Here is a 22,961-nt window from a genome sequence, read left to right as displayed (position 1 = left end):
TCCCGGAGACTTTGATTTGCATCCTGATTGTGGCATACAAAAATGAAGTTGAGAAGTCTCATTTTGCCCTGGATTCCATTTACTCACCTCCCTTAGCCACCATGATTGGCAGGTGGTGGGAAGAGTATGAGGCTCACCCGGACACATTGGATTCAAGATGCAATGGCCAAGTGCCCCTCCCACCTGGCATCCTAGACATTCCCATTTCTCATCTCTCTTGCTGCAGCATTCCCAAGGGCAGTGGAAACCTGCAGCGTTGACTCATGATTTTAGATTCCCAGAGCAGGATCCCACGCCTCCAGAGTGACAACCAAGTCACAAAGCTTCTAGAATTCTATTTATCAGAAGCTGAACAGTATCTCAGTCTGTTTTCTACAAAGGATAGAATGATGACCAGTCTTGACTTCCTAATACAAACTTAGAAAAACGTTAGCTCCTTTGTTTCCCAGACTGGTGACCTTGGGCACATGTCTTAACCTTACTGCACCATAGTTGCCACATGAAGGAACAGGTTGAATATCTACTTTAGAAAATTGTTGTGGGAATTTAGCCTCATATGATTTTAAATTGCTTAACCCACAGTCTGGCACAGAAGAGTTTAGTATTCACAGGTGACATGTATCTGCTTTCTGTGTATGATATCAATTTTAGTTTTAATCTTCACAACACATCTTTCAGGTGGTTATTGTAATATTTATCATATAGATGTGGACTCAAAACTCAGAAATTAAGTTACATGTGCAAATGTTGCTCAGCTGGTAAGTAGGGAGCTGGAATTTGAACAGGTGTCTCTAACTTCAAGCCCAAAAAGTTGAAATCACCATATCATGTTGCCATACTAATAAATAAATGGTTACTAAAAGGAGTTTTGCAAGAACTGACAATATACTGAGGAGGAATTTGTGAAGGGCCATCAACTTCACTTGCAACTAAAATAAATTTAATTCTATGCTGTTTATTCCTCTAGCATTCTTCGAGCACTCCATAAAAGCGTTGTCCAAATGTATGCTCCGTGAAGTAGAATGGCACTCCACCAAGATTCCTGCTCCTTGCTGGTGCACCCAGTTGCTGCAGGGACCACTGCTAAGGGCTTATACCCGTGATCTTTGCAGAAGACTTGTCCTTGGCTGATGGGAACCACCTCCCCTGAGACAGAGACTTCCAATAGGCATACCCAATAGGCATGTCAGTCAGAGTTCACTAGATAAACAAAAACCAATAGAAAGTGTGTGTGTGTGTGTGTGTGTGTGTATAAAGAGATGTGTCATAAGGAATTGGATCACACGATTGCAATTATGGAGACTGGCAAGACAAAATCTTCAGTGTGGCCATCAGACTGGAGACCCAGGGGAGCTCATGGTGCACATAAAGTTCAAAGGCAGTCTGTAGGAGAATTCCCTCTTGCTTGGAGAGGCCAGTATTTTTGTTCTAGTCAAGTCTTCAACTGACTGGGTGAGGCTCACTCCCAACGTGGAGGGCAATTTAAATTTAAACTTCACCAAAAACACCACTAAGTTGGCACATAAAATTAGCTATGATAGTAGGTTGCTCTCAGCCCCTTCCCGTTTGGATGGCCTTTGGATGATTTTAAATCGCTTAACCTATTTGATGGCCAATAACTAACGGGGAGATTTAAAGGGCTAGGGCAGGTCAAGTACTCAGTAGTGCAGTTTAGGCTCAAGATTTCTCCCATTTTTATTGATCAGACTGAGGCTAGGCTTTACTTTTTTCTTTTCCTGTTCTGTTTCTTTTTCTCTCTGCCTGTTCACAGAGGTTTGTCATAATGAGCTGTTGCTCAAAAATCACATATAACATAACCACATCCCTGTCTCAGGCCCTATTTCCAAGAAAACTGACCAGGATACTCCCTGTTAGCTCCTGACTAGCTCCTAAACCACTTCACACTGGTTCAGTTTTACCCAGCTCCTCAGCCACAAACCTCTATTTGTGTTTGCCTCACCCAACATGATCTCCTATTATGAATTATGCTATTCTGACTCCAGTTTCAACTCTCTGTTTGAAAAATTGTTTCTAATCATTCAATCTCTTCTGATTCATAGAGGCTTCATCTGACTATGGGGCTCCCAGAGTCTAATCTAAAAATAAATACTTTAAGGAAATTTCATTTACTTCTAAATTTCCATCACAATTTTACAGCATTTACTGAAACTGTATTTACAATGAATAACAGTTACCTCAACCTTCATTCTGATGCTGTATTTGAGGTCCAGGATGCAAAATGCTTTTCTGTATAAACTATGTTAAGATACAAGTCTTAGTATATTTACTGTTGCTATAATCAAATACCTGAGACTGGGTAGTTTATAAAGAAAAGATGTTTATGTGGCTTATGATTCTGATGGCTGAAAAGTTCAAACTTGGGCAGCTGCATCTGTTGAGGGCTTCAGATTACTTCAACTCCCTGCAGAAAGTGGAAAGGTAGGGGGCATGTGCAAAGATATCACATGGTGAGAAAGAAAACAAGAGAGACAAAGGAAGCCAGATTATTTTAACAATTCATTCTTGTGGGAAATAATCTTTCCTGAGAGAATGAGAACTCACCCACAAGAGAGGGCATTCATCTATTCATGAAAGATGCACTCCTGTGATCCAAATGCCTTTCATTACACCCTATCGCACAACACTGCCACATTGGGGATCAAATGTCAACATGAGTTGTGGTTGGGACAAACCATATCCAAACCATGGCAATACTCAAGAAGTTTTTTTGACCCTTCTTGAATGGAGTTAACAAAAACCATCACAAATAAGAAACGCGCTACATGCCAAACGCCACTCCAGTGATTTAGACTTCCTTAGCCATATTTATTTTTCTCAAGAGTCATAATCCCCAGTATGCAAGTGCCAGGTTAATATAATCGAACACCTTAGTATGGCATTCAAATCTTTCCAGATGTTGAGCTCAACAACTGTATTAGCTTTATCTGACAATTCATCTCTCCATGTAAGATTTAAAAATAGTTTTCATGTCACCTTAGGTCAATTGAGAGTGTCTACACTAAGCATTACATGGAGAAGCAATCTAAGGGTATATTCAAGCTCAACTGGAAAGAGTGCTGTAATCAACTAGTAATGTCTGCCACAGGTGCAAGAATGATGAGTGACATAGCACTGAAGTCTTCTTCCCAAGTGACAGAAACAGAACTCAAGTTAGCTTAAGAGATGGAAAAGAAGGGCTAAGGGATAGTGGCTCATGTAACTGGGAAGCCCAAGGTGAAGCCAACAGAGATAATATCACCAGATTTGTCTGTGTGTATTTCTCCTTTTTCTCTCTCCATCTCTTGGCACAGCCCTCAGTCTGTTGGGCTCATCTTCTATTGTAGATAAGCACTGGAGATAAAAGTAGTCGGGTGGGGAGGGGCAGAGATTGTGTTATGAACCAATCATCCTTAACTTATACGCAGTTTAGAGCGCTGAGAGGGATTTCTTAACATCTTCCCATATATTTCATTCTAGAAAAAGGACCCTGCTTGACCCTTCTTTGATCATATGACTACCACTTAGGCCAGCTGTTGAAACCAGAGGGACAGTGTGACTGGCAGTCCAGATAGAATTGGGTAAAGCCATAATCAAAAGGAAAAGGTTTGCTGTTCCCTTAAGGAGGGGTGAAAAAAAAAACCAAATCAATAGATGCTCACTACAGGTAGCATGAATATCATAGACTCCCATTCTTGTACCACATTTTACCTTCCAGTTATTGAAAATATTAAACATACCACATCTTCTTGTATTAATCTCAACCTCTATTAAATGTCCTCCTATATTCCTCTCTACCTTTTGACATTATATTAATCATCATCCAACGCTATTTACAATCCTACCCTCCAACACTAAATAAAGAAATCATATTTCCTTCTTTTACTCTTGCATAGTAATTTGTTGATTCCTCCATTCAGCACAAAGTAATTTGACTTTCCATTATAGTCATTGTATCTTTTTTTTTTTTTTCCTTTGGAGACGGAGTCTTGCTCTGTCACCTAGGCTGGAGTGCAGTGGCACGATCTCGGCTCACTGTAAGCTCCACCTCCCAGGTTCATGCCATTCTCCTGCTTCAGCCTCCCGAGTAGCTGGGACTACAGGCGCCCACCACCACACCCAGTTAACTTTTTGTGTTTTTAGTAGAGTCAGGGTTTCACCATGTTAGCCAGGATGGTCTCGATCTCCTGACCTTGTGATCCGCCCGCCTCCGCCTCCCAAAGTGCTGGGATTACAGGTGTGAGCCACCACGCCCGGCCCATTGTATCATTTAAGAATATTCCTCACAGCAAATATCTTTTTTTTTTTTTTTTTAATATAGAGCAAGCAGAAAGAGCTTATGCTCCTGAAAAGTTAAAGAGTAATCCTGGTTTCCGGTTTCTGGTGCTCAGAAAACATCACCAAAATGCAATTCACCGTATCTTTGTTCTTGACTTGACTCCTTCTGGCTTTCTTCTATGGGTTGAATTCATTATGAGACAGGTTCTCCCACAGTGGTAGTCAGATGGCTATAGCAGACCTATTTCCTCTCAACTTTTTTCCAGTAGAAGAATAAAAGCATATTTTCTGTAAAGCTAGAACAAAAGTCCTGGGTCCAACTTTCATTGGTCAGAATTGGGTTATATGTCCACTTTTTTAAACAATCACTGTGACTGAGTTAGGAGGACACACTTATGATTGAGCTAATTAAAACAAAAGCCTTGTTGGAGAGTGATAATAACCCCTTCAAACCATGTGAGTGGAGAGCAGGGGAGAGCTTGTTCACCAGGAGAAAATACAGGCTGTTGGACACATGAGATAGATGTTGGGTTGCCGAGAAATTATAAATGTCCACTGCAGTCACCCCCCCATCTCTAACCCAGGGGTTTCCATACTAGGATCTACGATACTCTAGGGAACTCAAAGAGTCTTTGCCTTAGAAAATAGGCATATAAAGAAGCTGAAAACGTGGGACTATTGGCCTCTCTCCCTTATTCCACACCAAGTATCTCACCTTTTAGTGTTTTATATATTTGGCTTCTTTACAAGCTTTTCTCTAAAAATTCATCACTTAGCTTAAAAAAAGTAAAACCATTGTATCTGACTGTAAGCCCACTGAAGACAGTCATCTATGCTACTTTTGGACTTACATGCTATTTTAAATTTCTTCAGGTACTATTTTTGATATATTGTTTTCCCAATCTCCTCCCACTTTCTAACTATAATTCTGTATTTTAATCTTTGTTATACTTTATATATTTGGTGATTTACATTATCTATGATATAGGATTTTTAAATAGGTCATCCTGAATTATTCTTTTTGAAAAATATAAACAAATCAAAAGGCACATTTGTACACAATGAGTGTGACTCAGACACAATTAGTTTGAAAATGACTAGACCCTACTTTCCTTCCTTTCCTGCTATCATCAGTTGAAAGGTTATCACCAACCTGCCTCCTAAATTTTTTGGAATGCATAATCAGCAGAATAGATAAATGAGGAAATTCAAAAGAAACTGCAGAGGGTTTGGCTAAAAGGCTGTGATGGTCTAGTTAATAGGGACTAACAGGTCACTTTTGGTATTCCTGGAGTTTCATAACATTTGCTGAATTGCTAAAAAACATTGTCAGAATTCTAAAATGGCCACCCTGGGTTCCCAGCTGCTGGTTATTCAATTAAACACCAATCTATATACTGATATGAAGGGACGTTGCAGGTGTACTAAAGTTACTGATCAGTTGACCTGAAGGCAGGAAGATTATCTGGGTGCACCTAGTATAATCACATGAGCCTTATAAAAGTAGAGTGTTTTCTCTAGTCGACAGTAGAAGAAATAGATTTGCAGCGTGAAAAGGACTCAGTGTGCTGTTGCTGACTTCAAGATAGGGCTGGGGGACACATGAAATAGGATATGGGCAGCCCTAAGGAATAGGGCTGAGGGCAGTGCTCTGCCAACAGTCAGCAAGAAAACGGGGACCTCAAACCTACAACACCACAGCCTAGATTCTGCCAATAACCTGGATGGGCCCGAAGTGAATCACCCACCTCACATAACTTCCAGGTAAGATCCCAGCCAGGTAAACACCCTAATTTGGGCTTTATGAGACCCTGAACGAAGAACCCAGCCAAGCCCCCTCAGACTTCTAATCTACATATCCGTGAAGTCATTGATACTGTCATAAGCCACTAAGTTTACAGTAATTTGTTACACAGCAGTAAAAAATTAATAGAACATTTCTAACCTAAGATTTCCTCTTAATAGTATAGGGTACATCACCATAGAACAAAAGGTTTTTGTGTTTCCTTTTTTTGAGATGGAGTCTTCCTCTGTCACCCAGGCCGGAGTGCAGTAGTACAATCCTGGCTCACTGCAACCTCTGCCTCCCAGATTCAAGCAATTCTCCTGCCTCAACCTCCCGAGTAGCTGGGATTACAGGTGGTCGCCACTACACCCAGCTAATTTTTGTATTTTTAGTAGAGACAGGGGTTTCACCATGTTGGCCAGGCTGGTCTCAAACTCCTGACCTCAAGTGATCAGCCCACCGTGGCCTCCCAAAGTGCTGGGATTATAAGCATGAGCCACCACGCCTGGCAGAACAAAAGTTTTGATGGCATTTCTCTGCACTACAGGGGTGCCCTAAGTTCAAAGCACCCATAGATCAAGCCACTGGAGGGTGTTTATACAGCATGGTTTCCAAGCTTAAACATTTTCTTAAACCCATTCTTCGATGAATATATTCATCAAATTATTTTACTAAATATAGCCTTTTAAAAATCTATAGGCAGCCAAACTTCATACACATACACAGAGAATAGCAATATCGAGCAACTTTGTAATGTATATTCCAGGAAATGTGTTGGAAACACAGGTGATTATTTTGTTAATATAAACTTGTATTCGATGTCTTATGTGATGTTTGAACAGGCAGCCCAGCTTTGGTTCCATCTCTCCTTCCTCTTCACCATTTCTTCTCAGGCAATTTCATCTAATTCCGTGGTATCCAGTACAAAAGTTAATAACTTTCAAATTTCTATCTGTAGCTCCATTTTTTCTCCCTAAATATAGATCCATTTTATCACCTGTCTATTTAATCTTACTGGGATAGCTCATAGGAGTCTTCCAGAGGACATATCCCAAACTGAAACTGTTCAGATTTTGCATGCCCAATTCTCTCCTGTCCTTCCCCATCCTCTGATGTCCTCCTTTTTCCATATTTTCTAGCTAAAGACATCATCTTTCATCCAATCTCCCAAGCTAAAAAGCTAGATGGCAACTTCAACTTCACCCTTTTCTTCAGCCCCCATGCAGTCCCCAAATCCATTGAGTCTACTGTTTCCACCTCTCTCCAAGTAGTCTCCTCTTCCTCATTCGTATCTGACCTGCCCTAGTTCATCCTCTCTCACCTGGCCTATTACAATAGTCTCCTAACTGCCTGACCTCTGGTCTCTGACCTCCATGCATGGCATCCCTGCTAAGCATTTTATCTGGCTGGCTGTTACTTGCAAAATAGTCCCAAGTTCTTGCTATGTCTCATATGGCTTTTCATGACTAATCCCAGGATATTTCGCCAATCTCTCTCCCTTCCCAGGTCCCACTGGCCAGCACGCTCTGACGTTTTCATCACCCTTACTGCCACCAAGAAACACCCCATGGTCCTTGGTGATGTTATGGCAGCCCTTCTGCCCACATACACCATGAACAAACCCCTCTTCACATCATTCTTCCCCAGCTGAAATGCCACATTCTCTCTTGGTTTGGATTCTCGTGAAAGCCTAGCCTGAAGCAGGGGCTCAAGTACAGGTGATTTACTTGGGAAATGATTATAGGAAGTAGGAGAGGGAGATAGGAAGATTGAGAAAGGGAAGAAGGAAAGGTAAGTAAAGCTGCATTATCAAGGTTATTGCCATAGACAATGTCAGGACCTTTGAAAACCATGCAGAATTTTTCTCAGGATTGTCTACTTAAAGTCAATTGGCTTCCGTCCCCTCATGTCAGATGTTACCCCCAGGAGTATTAAGTAACTGGGCAATTTATACTTCCAGATCTTGATGCCTCAGAGAAAGCCCTCCACAGACAAGCTGAGAGGCACAGCTCACACTCTCAGTGTGTCAGAACTGTCCCCAACCTGGGCAACGAAATCAGAAGTGGACTGAGGGGCTACTATGAAAGGCCCCCAAAACATCTGCTACATCATTGTGAAGCTTTCCTTTATCTGTCCAAAGAGAAGAGCTCTCCCAAGGTCCTCTGAGCTTAGCCCTGTTGCAGCACTTCCTAGAGTTGATTGTAGTTGTTGGTTTAGCACTGTCTTCCCTGTACCGGGCTCTGAACTCTTGAGGAACATACCCTGCTGTAGAGCAGCTGGCCCCTACCACAGTTCCTCAAAGGTTTGTTAAATGAATCAATCCACAAAGCTTATCCTAAGCCACTGCATGGTACTAACCATCAAACTCCACATATTTTGAACACAGATTGAAAAGATAACAACTCATTAATAGAAAGTGTAAGATCTGCAGCCCTAGCTATCAAATATATGACCAAATACTTTTCACTCAAATCAAAATGCTACAGTAAAGTTGTTTTCTTCCCAGCCTTTGTAATTTAAGAAATACTAAGTAAAGGAGACAGAGAAAGCAAAATCCTCTAGGCTGAAGGAGTTTAAAATTCACGGTTCAATACATCTTTATTATATTTTTATAAAATCTTTGTTGCTATAAACTCAATCGATAAAAAGTTACCTTTAAAATAATTTAAGCAAGTGGCTATATTTTTTTCTATTCTAGACTTATTCAAATTAATTTAAAATATTTTTTTTTCCTGTACTCTTCTCCTCCTGTTTGCTTGATGTACTCTGACATAAATTCAATACAAATATCGGTGGCTGTTCAGAGGGGCAGCCTAGAAATGTTAATTGGCTGATCAAAATAACAGCCTCATCCTAATTCTAGGCAGCTCTCATCCCTAAAAGAATCATGTTCCCAAATTCCTATAAATTTAAAAATAGAATTCCAGTGCCTTTGATTGAGTGTGCCAGTTTGCATTATTTTTCCATTTTATAAAACTTATGGTTGGAAAAAAATGTGCATTGCACACAAAAATGTGTAAAACACAACTCATAAGTAAGTAATCTTTACAGTTATCTTGAAAATATTACATAGCTGTTGGGTTTTGATAATTTTAGGTGTTCCATTCAACAACTCTTTTTTGCATACTTACCGTGAGCCTGGTACTGTGCTGATGGCTGTATTTATTCTTAAGCATGAAGAACCACTCTGCCATTTCAAACTCTGTCAGTCTACAGTGTTTTAATGTCTTATCATCGAACTCTCTTGGAAGGCCAAGTTGATTTCATTTAGAAAAGCTAACCAAATCCCACTAATTAGGCATACACCTAAAATAAGGATTTTTTTTTTCCTGCAAAGATGTTTGCCATCTGTTAAAACTGATAGTCACTACAATTTTAAGCAATGGCTATACTTAGCTTTACATTTCAGTTCTTACCTAGTCTTTTCTTTGCCCAGAAGTATTTCACCCTCTCCTGTGTGCGTGTTATACATAACATAAAATTTACTGTTTTAACAATTGTAAGTGTACAATTCAGTGGCACTAAGTACATTCACAATGCTGTGCAACCATCACTCTATTTCCAGAAATTTTTCATCATCCCAAATGGAAACTTTGTACCCATTAAATAACTCCTCATACCCCCCATCTCCCTCAAACCCTGGTAATCTCTATCCTATTTTCCATGTCTGTGAATTTACCTATTACAGGTACCTCATATAAGTGGAATCATACCACATTTGTCCTTTGTCTGGCTTATTTCATTTAGTGTAATATTTTTAAGGTTCATTTATGTTGTAGCATGTATCAGAATTTTATTCCTTTTTATGCAAAAATAATATTCTATTGCATGTATATACTGCGTTTTGTTTACGAATTCTTCTGTTGATGGACATGGGTTGTTCCCACCTTTTGGCTATTGTGGATAATGTTGCCATCAACCTTTTACAAGAACCTGTTTGAGTCCTTGTTTTTAATTCCTTTGGGTATGTACCTAGGAGTGGAATTGCTGGACTACATAGTAAATTTATGTTCAGCATTTGGAGAAATTGCTGAACTGTTTTTCACAGCAGCTGTACAATTTTACATCTCACCAGCAATGCACAAGAGTTCCAATTTCTCCATATCTTTGCCAACAATTGTTATTTTCTTTTTTAAAAAATAATAGCCAACATAATGAGTGTGAAGTGGTATCTTATTATGGTGTTGATTTGCATTTTCCTAATGACTAATAATGTTGAGTTGAGCATCTTTTCATATGTGTATTGGCCATCTGTATATATTCTATGGACAAATGTCTATTCAAGTCCTTTGCCTATTTTTGAATTGGATTATTTCTTTTCATTGTTGTTGAATTGGGTTTTGGTGTTAGACAAACACATGCTTAAAATTCAGTTCCACCATTTACAGACCTATGGAGTTAATTTAAATTTCTGAGCCTCAGTTTCCTTGTTTGTAAAATGAGGCCATTAATAACCACTTCAGGATATTGATGTCAGACATAAGTGAGATAATGATGTAGAATTACCTTATTAGGTAATTGTGGCATATGGTCAGGACTCAACAGATGTAGTTATATTTTGAAAATATTAGCTATTTGTTCTTAGCTATCTGGTTATATTTGTAGAAAGTGAAGCAAAATGATCACCTATCAAAACCAGTTGCTTAATCTAGTTTCTTAAGGTGGCCTGCAATGTCCTTCCATCTTAAAGAAAATTAACAAAGAAGAAAACTAAAGTTAGAGGCTAGTTCCCAGTCTGTCAATCACTTAAGCAACAAAAAAGAAAATCTGAATAGGGCAATAAATAATGTGTTAAATTTTTTAACTTTATAAACACTTGATTTGATAACACTAAACACTCATAGTTATTTTTATTATTTATTTAACTTTTCTTATTCACATCTGGACGAATTTATTGGCAAAAATATCAAACCAAGCTTTACATTGTCATGCCAATTTCTCTCTTACTAGCACTCATACAAGATAAATATTCCATAGAGTATGAATCAAAATTAAATTCATTTAAAAGTATCATTGAAATTCAACTTCTTTTCTTTACAGTGGAGGAAGCTGGAATAAATATGAATTCAAGAAAACAATTCTAGAAGTGAGAATCTATCAGGTAATGGGCAGAGAAATGATTTCTAATGCAAACCACACTCAAACAGTAAAGAGCAAGGATTTCAACCAATTCTTCCTATTGGAAGTTAAAATTATACCCCAAAGGACCTAATTCAATAAGCAGCTATTTTCACCAACAAATTAAGTGATTTTTTTTTTTTTTTGACAGAGTCTCACTCTGTCACCCAGGCTGGAATGCACTGGTGTGATCTCGGCTCACTGCAACCTCCATCTCCCAAGTTCAAGTGATTCTTGTGCCTCAGCCTCTCAAGCAGTTGGGACTACAGGCACATGCCACCACCCCTCATTAATATTTTGTATTTTTAGTAGAGATGGGATTTCACCATGTTGGCCAGGCTGGCCTCAAACTCCTGGCCTCAAGTGATCTGCCCACCTCAGCCTCCCAAAGTGGGAGCATTACAGGCATAAGCCACCATGCCCAGCCAAATTAAGGGATAATTAATAGAAAGATAATGCTACTTTCTGGCTAAATGGGAGGTTTAGAAACACTATTCTAGCTCTCAACAGAGAGAAGAGAACTTTGAAGGGACATTAAACTAAGAAAAGATTCCACATTGGTCTCATCCACTGTTCAAAGATTAGGCATAATGGTATTTTTAAAAGACTTTAAAATTTGATATGACATCTAGCCAAAGAGAAGAGAATTTACTCTTGTTATTATGTATGTGTCTGGCTGAAAAGAAGGAAGGGTTAAGTGTATTATCATCTGATAAAAGCCAATGAATTGTGCAATGAAATTATTTATTTTCAAGTCCAATCTGTGACTTGCTAGTTCCTATCTCATGTCGTGATGCAGAAGAAGATATAGGATTAATTTTAAAATACATGAGCCTGCAATATGGTATAATAGTTTAGCTCATGGACACAGGAGTCATATGGTCCAAACACCAGATCTCCTAGTCACCTGGAACAAGTGTCTTAATCTCTCTAAGCCCAGACTGCTCAGTTGTCAAATGAGCTTAACAACTGTGCCTGCTTGAGTTCAATGGGCAATGTATGAAAGCACTCAGACCAGTAGCTGGCAATGATAAATATATTTTACCTCTTACTACTATCATTATCATCAGTGAGAAAACTCCATTGTGTGGATGACATTTTTACCTCTGGAAAAACATGAGACACATCTCATTTTGAATATGCCCAAAGAATGAGAATGAAAATATTTGGAGAGGCTTCATCCCCCAGACGAAGAAAGAATTCTGTCAGTTTTTGCTGTGGTTAGCACAAAGAGAATATACCACACAGCCCAAAGGAATGACTTCTACCAAAATCTCCCATTAAATGTTTCATTTTACCTCTTATTTCTCAAATTTAGGGATTTTTTTTTCAACTAATGTATAACCAGGCATTTCCTGGGCCTGGATGTGACACAACTCTGTGGCATAGACAGGAATTTGCCACCTACCCACAAACCTTTTGATAGGACAAGGGTCTCACAGCCACAAATTCTCCCCGTTAGTTCATCCCTCTGGCTGCAATTGTGTGAATGGTCTTGGGAATGTATCTCCTGCCTAAAGTAAAGACCTGAAAGCAAACACAACATATTCAAAGAAGCACAAGGCACATCATTCCCACGAAGAGAGAGTAAAGCCTCAACTGCTATTCCTTGTCAAATAACTTAAGGTGTTTTTTAGCTGTCTAAAATGTGAGAAGGAAAAACAAGAGAGAAAAAAAAAGAAAAAGGAAGGAAGGAAGGAGAAAGAAGGAAAGAGAAAGAAAGAAAGAAAGAAAGAAAGAAAGAAAGAAAGAAAGAAAGAAAGAAAGAAAGAAAGAAAGAAAGAAAGAAGGAAGGAAAGAAGGAAGAGAAAGAAGAGAAGGAAGAGAAGGAAGAGAAGGGAGGGAGGAAGGGAGGGAGGGAGGAAGGGAGGAAGGGAGGAAGGGAGGAAGGAAGGAAGGGACTTTGATGAGGTAAAGTATTAAGTGGCTTTTAACTGAAAATGCAAAGCCATTCACATTTGCCCTAATACTGCCTAAGTGTATGTTGCAAAGGCCTTTTAAATACTGTATATTTCAATATTACCCCCAAATGAAAATGGCTTTGAGATGTCTTCTGTATTCTTTGCTGGGGCCCGAAAAGAAATCACTGCATTACCTTGCATTTGCTCTTAGAGTCATTAGCCTTAGACAGCACCATCATTTAAGAAATTTATCATCAGTGCTGTCCTTCGCACAATGTATTAGTGCAATACATTATAGGAGCACCTTACTCTGATGATGTATGGCTTCTAAGATGGCAACATCTGGGGATGAATGGGCCTAAGAATAGATTTGGTGTAAGAGAATAAATGCATAAATCCACCTTGGTAGTGTTATTCTAAAATAAACCAGTGTTTGTTGCTATCAACCTACTCCAACCCTCATAACCATCTTTACAACTTGCTTGATGTAGTAAAATGATTCTTCATGACATTAAAATGATTTTTGATGACAAAGAGGGAAGGTGTCTAAAATGCGTGGGTTGGTGCATTGAGAGATAACCTAGCATAAGCTTGATGATAAATTTCAGTCACGGCTTTCAAGAAAACTCTAATTCAGTCCACCTCTTGCTCACTTAAATTTTTCAGTAGATTCTCCAAAAGAGAGAAAGGAGATTAACATCTGATGTCTTCAAGGGCATTAGAACAAAAATTGAGTCACAATTAATTAGTCTATACCAAATTCTCACTTTCTACATGGCTGATGATACATTTTTCCTAAAGCTCAATTCTCCCATTTCCATTCTTCAAAGTCCAGGATGCTTCCCTCTCCATTACTTTGTCTAAATCGGACACAAATATTTTAGCTAACTACTGAAATAAATCATTATGAACATTCAACCTCAAAGAAAATTATAGCAAATGAAAATGCCTTAATGTCCTGATTCATTGATAGGAGTATGATCTGCAGGGTCACAGACTTCTTTGTTAAGATGGTTTTAAAGAACCCATTTTACAAACTCCCAGTATAGTCTGGGAAGCGGCCCTACTTCCTCATTTTAAGCACTGAGCCTCAAGGAGTCAGTGCTAAAAGGATGTCCCAGTTCAATTTGTTGCCTTATTCCACCATCCGGGGATGCTTCTTTAACTGGGTTTAATCAATATTCATTAAGCTAAGAGAAAAAGAAAAGATTGATAGGATACAATGTCATGCTTGCACCATCACACAATTATGTCCAATTAATATATTTCCACTAAGCATGTTGACATTGCCAACCGGTTCAGAATCTTAGTGTGGTAAACTCAGAGGACCCTGGCTCCTTTTACTGCATGATCATCAACATGAGTCTCTAAAGAGACTTGGAGCCTCCATCAGCATCTCTCAGGCTACCATAAGATTATCATATTATGTGATCTTAACAATTTTCCTCCCACAGGATGTTGTGGACAGAGAAAAAAAATCCTAGTCTAGACCACTTGTCTGTGGTGATCATGGACTTGATATGTCTTCAATATTTCTGCAGTCTGTCATCTAAACCAATACCCTCTGCTATTTGGGAAAGCTTTACTAACCAGCAGGAAATCTTGATTTCAGTAGGAAAGAAACATAGAGGCAGAAAGAGAGGCAAGTGAGAAAGACTGAAACAGAGGAAAAAGTAGAAAGGAGGAAGGAATGGAAAAAAAACGAATAAAATAAATAAATTCCTGACCTTCAAACTGTCTTATATTCAATTGGCTAACAACTACACTAAATCAGGAACACTAGTTCCTGAAATCAGAAATCCTGTTCTCAGAAGTTAAAACAGAATATATTCAATGTCTGGAGAGCAGCAGTAAATATCATTTTCCAGTGACATTATTTCCTTTCATAAAATAAATTAGCACCTTAGCAAAATAAAATATCTAAGGAAGAAACACATCATTGTGTCATTAAATGATTTTCCAAAATTATTTTCTCTTTTTTTACTTTTATAAATTACGAAAATTTCACCGTTTGTCATTTCCATTACCCTTGAACAACACAGGTTTGAAATGCATGGGTCAATTATATGCTGATTTTCTTCCATCTCTGCCACAACAAGACCAACCCCTCCTCTTTCTCCTCCTCCTCGGCCTACTCAATATGAAGATGGTGAGAATGAAGACCATATCATGATTCACTTCCACTTAACAAATAGCAAATATATTTTCCTTACAATTTTCTTAATAACATTTTCTTTTCTCTAGCTTACTTTGTTGTAAGAATACAGTATATAATACATATAACATACAAAATATGTATTAACAGACTGTATGTTCTCAGTCAGGGTTCTGGCCAGCAGTAGGTTATTGCAGTTAAGTTTGTAGTGAGTCAAAAGCTACACTCAGATTGTCGACTGCATGGGAGTTGGTGCCCCAAAATCCCATGTTGTTCAAGGGTCTTCATCTTTCTGTTTCCTATTTTCTGACTTCTTTCTGGGAATAGGCGTTATGGTTTAAGATGGTTGTTAGCTACTTAACATAAAACAGGCTAGGCACGGTGGCTTACGCCTGTAATCCCAGCATTTTGGAAGGCCGAGGCGGGTGGATCACCTGAGGTCAAAAGTTCAAGACCAGCCTGGTCAGCATGGTGAAACCCCTTCTCTACTAAATACAGAAATTATCTGGGTGTGGTGGCAGGCACTTGTAATCTCAGCTACTCAGGAGGCTGAGGCAGAAGAGTCGCTGGAACCCGGGAGGGAGAAGTTGCAGTGAGCCAAGATTGCGCCTCTGCACTCCAGCCTAGGTGAGGAGAATGAAACTCCATCTCAAAAAAAATAAAAATATAAAAACATAAAACAACTGGAGACTCAGCATTAACATAAAACTATGGTATTTATTCCAAAATAACTTTTTCTCTAGATTCTTTTAAGTGACAATATGCCTCAGACTTTATCACATCCACCAACTGGCAAACATTCTGGAGTTCACAGATTTTATCATAAAATAACATGCCCTTTGTACCTATGTAGATCTCAGACAATGGTGTTGTCTATGGGAAGCTCAAGGCCTCTTCCAGTCCCTTCTTCTCCCCTTTCAGCAAGAATGGGGCAAGCTCATGACCTCAGCAGTCTTAGGTCATCTTCCACCTCTTCTCACAATTGACTAAACAGCCCCAAGGAATCAAACAAATGAGTTTCTGCCTCTCTCACTCCTTTCCCTCTGCATCTCTCATTTCGCTACCAATGTTAAGATCCAAGATCTGCACAAGGTAGGAGGAAATAGATTATTTGGTTTAGATTCTTATCTCTGGAAAACAAAGCAAAAAGTCTTTCTTGGAACCAGCCTAAATGATGGTCTTCTACGTTGAGGTTTAAAATTCTAATGCTTTCCTTTGCCTCTTCCACGTATGAATCTTTCAAGGACCTTGTGCAGAACCACAGATTGGGGGAAGCAAAATTCAGCTGAGAGGCAGCAAAGCATGGTGGCTGGGAGGGGTCTCCTGGCATCAGAGGCTTTGCTGCTTACTAGCTCTGTGTCTTTGGGCAAACAGCTTATTTTCTCAAATCCTACATTTCATTTGGTGGTATATGATGAGTTGTTGACAAATATCAGCTAATTTTATAATTATTTTTGAGGTACTGCTGGTCTAATATCATCTACTAGTTTCTATTCCAATCAGAAGTTATACGTCTGCCTAATGTTTAATTTGTGACAACTACAAGAAGTGGATTTATAAAAACAGAGAAGATAAATAATGAAAAATCATAGGAAACTATCATGCTTTTATCATCGTATATCAGAGAAAAGCATGCAATGGTTCCATTTCCACTATATGTCTAGACTTGTGCTACTTATTGTAGAAATATAAAAGAAATGTGAGACATTGTTCTTTGGGTCAAAGAACTGCCAATCTAACTGAGGAAATGAGACAGACAGAATAATGAGAGTGTAATCCCAGGCGGAATTGCATAGACCTGTTACTGATTGAGGCAGATGTGAAATTAGGGATAGACCAGTTTGAGTACAGTGGTTAGGAAAAAGATAGGAAGGAAGAGCTGCACCAAACCTGAATACAAAGGTCAGCTGGAGACAGGCAGAAGGAAAAACTGTGGGCACTCTGGGAGGAAGGCTCAATATGAACAGAAGGACAGAGACAGAAATGGACATGGTGTAGGTTGTAAGACTCAATAACGGGTTGGCAAACTATGGCTTGCAGTCCAAATTTGACCCAGGCCTATTTTTGTAAATAAAGTTTTATTGGAATACATACACGTGACAAAAGAAATGGACATGGCAAGAGCTGGAAATAGAGATGATACCTTGCTTCAAACAACAAGCAGATGCAGCTAAATTTCTGATAGTGGACAAATGAGAGCCACCAATAGTTAACTGAGTCAAGGAGAAGTATGAGGAGAAGTTACAGCAGAGTTAGGATTCACATTTTTACTTACTATGAACACTGCCTCCCAGATGTTAATTTTGAACAGTGGCATGGGTAATAGCTACACACTAAGAAATTCATGACTACAAGAAATAAAGGAAACATATTTTAAATAAAAGAAAGAATATAAAGAAATAAAGAAACATAAGATTCCTAGTCTTAGAGACTGGAAATTATTTGTACTTTTCACTAAAATGAATTTTAAGAAGCCAACTTCAAAGCAGAGATTATGAGATGAGTTGAGATTTTGCAATTCTAGTCATAGCGATGTTTTAGTGTCTAGTGGAATGCTGTATTAACAGGAAATTTGGACCCAATTCTTCTAACCATTATCTTAATTCAAGGCAATTACATGGAATTCCAACCCAACTTTTTCTTCACAAGAAATGTATCCATTCAATCTTTCCTTCATCCCCAGAATAAAATGATAACAAAAACAATTTTTACATGGCAGAGCTATTCCACTTGCAAATGGTGTCAGCTAATATTTTGTTTCAAAATGAGAAAATCAAACCACATGGAACTTGAATCTTTTAGAATGGCTTAGGCCCTTTAGCTGTGCACCAAACTTGGTCAGAATCAGTGAATTATTTAATGGTATTCTTGAGAAACAACCCAAAAAGACATGGTGAAATGATAAGATGCTAAGTCCAAAGGGACTTTATTTCATCTAGTCAATTAGAATTGCCTTTGGAATTTATGATACAAGTCAGAGTGCTACACAGATTTTGCAATACGAAATAAAATTAGTTCCATAAATGTTCCCAACTGAGAGAGCAAAAGAACCAAAAAACATGAGAGACGGTTGTCTCTCTTCTCTACTGGCAGTATCACAATACAATTTCTTGATGAAATCAAATTATGTACATTTTTGGGGCTTGTTGGGGGAATATCATATTGTCATTTGAATCCCCTGAATTACCGTGGAGAATCGGTTTGTAGAAATCCCTGTATATTCTAGCCCCAACTCAAGGACAACAGATTATTGGAGGAACAAAATCTTTAAATTGGTAAAAAAACAAAAGGCCCTTCTCGTTAAGATGTTGCCTTCCAGCAAGCACTACTAACACTCAGCAGGTGATGTAAAACTCTGTCACCTACCACCTCCGTTCTGGTGCCTAAGCAGGTTTAGATCTCAAAGTCTTTCTTCCCCTTGATAAGAACTACTTCTTAAAAATGTTGATGAAGATTTCATAGGTTTCTTTGAAAATAATTATTGAAAAAGAAATGGCCCCCAGGTTTTATCTATGCATAGCAATAAGTCTCAGCTGCAAGGAAGTTTTTTTAAGTCAAGATTTTTGCTTCCAAAAAAACAGATTTGTACAAATGCATTTAAAAACCTTATTAATTGAAACAGGCTACAGTCCAATTACTCTGGTGGCTTGAAAACAATCCCAAAATAATAAAATATATAATGATGATGGTTGTTTTTCCCTGTTAATATCACCACAATCTGAGAAATTCTTTGAGCCGTTGCACTGAAAATGATTTGGATCCTTAAAGACAATTAATTACAGAAGACCAAAGCGAGGTTTTGAAAAGTGAAAAAACTAAATATAATCAGGCCTAGTAGAAATACATTTGGCATTATTTAAACAAGCTATGTTTTTCTTGACTGCTCTTTTAGCATTTTGCCACTTCCTCATTTTGCCACAGATGTTTTATTTTATAAGTGGATGAACTTCATCATTTTCATTGACTAAAATGTCTAAAAATAGGTAAACAGTTATAAAAACAGCAAAAGGTTAACAAGGCTGAAACAGAGGCCATATGCTGGCTTCTTTCTTGAAAAGTAAACATATCAAACTGAAATAAAAGAAAATCTAATATGAAAAAATATATTCTAACTGAAAATGAGAACTCATTACACTAATTATGACAGGAAATGTGTTTTGGTAGCCTCTTACTGAAAAAGGTTTTCTCACGTCTCACATCCTCCCTTCTCTTCCCACCTCCCCACCCTGAATGTACACACACAGAGGGAATGTTTTCCATGAACAGCCAATGTGGTGAAAAGAGGAAACGCTCTAAAGTCACTTTCCATGGAAAATAAAATTCCAACGTTTAACTCCCTTCTTGAAGCTATGGCATCATAATCTCCAGAGGGCCTCTGCTAGAATACAAATATTTCATTTCATTCACCATTATAAACACTTTCAGAACTTGGTTCTGCCATTTTCTCACTCTCTGGCACTAAGACACTTGCTTAAACATTCTAAATCTCATTCCTTCATTGGTAAATAACAAGGTATGTTTATATAAGGATGCACGTTTCCTATAGTTGTTGGGAAGATGACGTGGAATGATGTCCATAAAAGGCTTACTTTGCATCATGCCTGAATTTTAAAAGGCGCTCAATCAACAGTAGTTGCTACTGCTATTATCATTATTAATTATTTATTGTTACTATTCTCATTAGCTAATGGGAAAGGAATAAGATCCAAGTGGGCTCAATCAGATGATTAGAAGGCGAAGAGAAATGTGTGGATGACAGCCATGGAGGATGAGAAGTTTTCAGGCTCTGCCGTCCCACGCTGCACAGGGAGCGGTCAACACCACCACCTCTTTGACAAGTTTGCCTGCAGCCAGGCCTGGCTCTGTTGACTCATCTGCCACTACCACAGATGCCACAGTCTCCATATTGGTGGGCAGACTAATAGGAGAAAATCAGTGCAAATCCAGAGCATTTGGATAATTTCAGCTCCTTTGGTCATTTCCTAGGAGAGGTCAAAAATTGTACTCTTTTGTCTAGGGTGGCTGAAGACCCATGTTCCTGTTGAATTTTTGCTTCCTGTTTTAATCTCTTAGCTCTTGATTGTGGAAAAATAATTGAGGAGATAGAGAGGGTTAAAGGAAAGAATAAAAGGGAAAAAACATGACTTTTAGATCCATATTTAGTATTCTTTTCTGCAAGATTCACCTGGGGATTTGGCTAATCACATATTTGCAATTGGTGCTCAGCCCAGTCCCTCATATGCTGCAGGAACACCATCATTTCTCTGGCTGTGATGCACAAGTGCATTTTTAACTCTACCTTTATGGCCTTTGGATCGTTTCTGCCTATGAAAATAGAGCTAAGCAAGAATTTCCTGAGCTTCTGGGTTCTGGACTTGAAGAAGCATTTCTTCACAGAGAGTACTCAGAGAACTCACATTACACCAAATTTTGACAGTTGTTATCCGAGCTGCCAATAAGTGTGAGAAAGGCTGTCAAACAAAGCCAAATGGAGTTCCTTACTGCAAGACTTCTCAGAGCCTTGAATGTGTTAATGTGGAATATTAATTCCTAAGAACAGCACTTCTGGCCATCCAGTACTTTTTTTTAAATCACAGAGCATTTCCCCAAAATGCTGAGGAAAGTGCCAAGATGTTTTTTTTTGTTTTTGTTTTTGTTTTTGTTTTTTGAGACGGAGTCTGGCTCTGTCACCCAGGCTGGAGTGCAGTGGCGCGATCTCGGCTCACTGCAAGCTCCGCCTCCCGGGTTCACGCCATTCTCCTGCCTCAGCCTTCCGAGTAGCTGGGACTACAGGCGCCCGCCACCTCGCCCGGCTAATTTTTCATATTTTTAGTAAAGATGGGCTTTCACCATGTTAGCCAGGATGGTCTCAATCTCCTGACCTCGTGATCTGCCCGCCTTGGGCCCCCAAAGTGCTGGGAGTACAGGCGTGAGCCACCGCGCCCGGCCCCAAGATGGTTTTACATCTAAATTTGCTCATTTTGTCTTAACTTATGTTGATTTGGTAACCTAAGTTCATAAAATCTATTTAAGGAAAGAATTTTAAAATCCCATAATCATCCTTAGTAATGCTGGTATGAAGCTTGTTCAGGACACAGAACTCTGAATCTTTAACTAACACCACAAGTCTTGAGATATATACAAAGATGGACAACTCATGCAGTATCATACACCTGAATTCTATGAAAAACATTTTTCTTAAACTCCAGTGTAGACACTTGAGGATTAAAGCCAGAAGTTACTTTGAGAGTTGGAGGAAAGACAGGGTGATTTGTTCTGTCCCTAAAGACATTCTCCATAAGTGGCCCCTTTTCAAACTCCATGAAGTGCACAGGCACAGGCAAGTGCCTCTTTTCTATGTTCATGCTCACCCATAACCTACAGAACAGATCCGATGCATATGGATTTGGTTGAAATGTGTGAACTTGGCTAACGGTAATGGTTTTGTTTTGCCTGTAGGCAAATACATTGAATAAAAGAATAAATGTATGTCTTCAGGAATCAGGGACTATGCTCTCCAGAAGCAGACAACTTCTCTGAAGTCTCCTCCTAGTAAACAGGGTTGATTTTGCCTGAAATCCCCTCTACCTCCTTCAGTCAGTCAGCAAGTTTTATTTATCTTTTAGATGCCTCCATGTCTTGGGGGTTGGTGAAGGAAAGAGTCCAGACATTCTTACACCAGTGGAAGGCAGATTATGTTAGCCAATTGAATTCCCTCTGTCCTCAGGATAAAATCCTGTGTCACAGGTCACTAGGTGTGGGAAGTTCTCTCTCTGCTTTGGAAATAGTAGATAGTAAGGGTCTTAAGCCTGGAGTAAAGACCAACATTGCCATAAGGGCAGAGATGGCCTTCTTGTAAATGAAACCAATGCTGAGGAGAACAGACTTGGAAGATGGCAAAGTAAAGAGTCCTGATGACAGTGTTCAAACTCTACCCTGTAGGTCTTTGACCCATCTCTGCCTCTAATAAGAGGAACCAAGCAAGAATTTCCTGAGCTTCTGGTTTCTGGACTTGAGGAAGCATTTTTTTTTTTTCCACAGAGGGTTTTCGAGAGAGCCCTCGGATCTAGCCACAACTCTGAAATATATCCCTCCAAAGTTTCAACTTACAGGCACAGTAGTGTCTTTTCTGTTTCAGCTAGTTTGAGCTGGGATTCTAAAGCTGCAGTAAGAAAGTGGCTGAATAATCCACTCCTATTCTTAAAAATTCATGCAAAATTTGCATTCTCCTTCATAATACATCCATGTGTGTTTTAAAAAGAAAAATATGTTAAATTATTTACCTTTGAGTAAAGTTGACTTTCCAGGAGGATGTGCCATGTTTATACAGTGTCTTCTCTCGCCCCTCGCTCACTGCTGAGGACCCCAGTTTTGAGTTGCATGGTTGTGGAATAAGAATGTAACAGTGCCTTTCTGAGACTTTCAGTCTTACTATCCTGAAGGAAAGAGAAGGAGAAGCTGAATGAAAGAAGATGAAGAAGAATTACATCCCAGGGAGGCTCACGTACTGGCCTCCTTTGCCTGGAGCTCCACTGACTACAATTCATAAAGCAACATGACTGACTGTTACTGAGCACTTAGTATGTGCCAAATGCTTTATATGTATGATTTTACTCCTCATAACAACCTTTGAGGAGGCTACTATTATTGCTTCTAGTTTATAATTTTTTAAAAAAAGAAACTCATTCAGACTTTAAAAAATTATGCAAGACTACAAACCTAAAAA

At 38.9% G+C, this 22,961-nt stretch overlaps 1 long non-coding RNA gene across 1 annotated transcript in view; it reads right to left on the bottom strand.

Moving 5' to 3' along the window:
• LOC144339535 (uncharacterized) overlaps positions 1-22,961 on the bottom strand; it is a 381,994-nt gene that overhangs the window by 349,473 nt on the left and 9,560 nt on the right. The window contains exon 3 of the long non-coding RNA XR_013414563.1: positions 22,519-22,671. This is a non-coding gene — a long non-coding RNA (uncharacterized LOC144339535). The remainder of the gene's footprint in view (positions 1-22,518; positions 22,672-22,961) is intronic.

Source organism: Macaca mulatta, chromosome 2, assembly GCF_049350105.2.
Source record: "Macaca mulatta isolate MMU2019108-1 chromosome 2, T2T-MMU8v2.0, whole genome shotgun sequence".
NCBI lineage: Eukaryota > Metazoa > Chordata > Mammalia > Primates > Cercopithecidae > Macaca > Macaca mulatta.
The sequence above is the reverse complement of the archived record's forward strand: the minus strand, read 5'-3'. Positions and strand labels throughout refer to the sequence as shown.